Here is a 1,259-nt window from a genome sequence, read left to right as displayed (position 1 = left end):
AGCTCCAGTATCCTCACCCTCACTGTTCTGATGAGAAGCCAAACGATGAGAAATGCACTGTTGGTATATTTCTGCAGATGATAACGATGATGACATTAGGGGAGGCGATCACTTCGCTCGTTATATGTAGGGAAGCGCGTGGACACGGTTTTTAAAACCGCTTGGTGTGCCAGTCTGTGTGCCAGTCTGTGGGCCCCGCCCCACAAGTATTCACCCTAAAGGCGCTGGTGATGTCTCTTTTGACGTGAGACAAATAGCGTGTTTTTCTTCTTTTCGTTTCTCTTTTCTCCGATGGCAACGACTCGATAGTATAGAGGAGTCGTTTATAACAAAGAGATGAAATCTTTCCTTTGCCGTCCGTCCGTCCGTCGTCATGGCGACCGGGCCGGACATCACTGCATGAAGAGGCAGCTTTGCGGGGCAGAGGGGAGCGGGGGCGAAGGGGGGGGGGGGGTGGGGGGGGGAGGGGGGGGGGCGACGGGTACACCGCCTGAGAGGGCACCAATCACATTGACCAAGGGGGTGGGGGGGGGGGGGGAGCGACCGTGGCTCTACCCACTGAATGTACAGAGGCACCACTGTTGACCCACCACCACCCATCCCCACCCCCCCCCCCGTAAAAACCTCCTCTAATGCACTGACCCAGGTAGAGGTCAACAGAGCCCGGGCACACCTTGTCCCTGTCGGACGGGAGATACCACTTCAGTAGGGGGGGCAGGGGGTTCAGAGTTAGTGCCCCCCTCTCTGTCTAACCCACCGATGACAAATCACTCGTTTTAAAGTGCTGCCCTCAGGTCGTGTGTAAAGCGCTCGCTGCGGCCCCCTCTGTCCCCCGATCCCCCCCCCCCCCCCACTGTAAATAAACACAAGTCCTGTCGATGGTATGAGCCAGTTGTTTGTATAGTAGGGACCACGTCCACCATTTTCAAATTAAAAGTCCCCCCCCCCCCCATCTCTCTCTATCTCCCACAAGGCGTGGCTTACTACTGGAATGTGTTGCATTTGTTTTTCAAGAAAAATAAGAAAACCACAGCAAAAAAATATATATATAAAAAAAACAAAAGAAAGGAGTAAAAAAGTATCCGAGATGTTCTTCGACCGTTTGTGTTGCAATGTAGTAACTAAGCACCATGGAAGCCAACTAACTCTTCATTGTAAATAAACGAATTAAAGATGATGATAACTTTAGACGATAAGTAAAGAAAAAGGTGACACGCGTAGACTAGTTAACTTGTGATTATGTGTTGCGCATATTTTTG

Source organism: Notolepis coatsorum (assembly GCF_963971535.1).
Source record: "Notolepis coatsorum genome assembly, contig: SCAFFOLD_2313, whole genome shotgun sequence".
NCBI classification, from domain to species: domain Eukaryota; kingdom Metazoa; phylum Chordata; class Actinopteri; order Aulopiformes; family Paralepididae; genus Notolepis; species Notolepis coatsorum.
Note: the sequence above shows the minus strand (reverse complement) of the source record.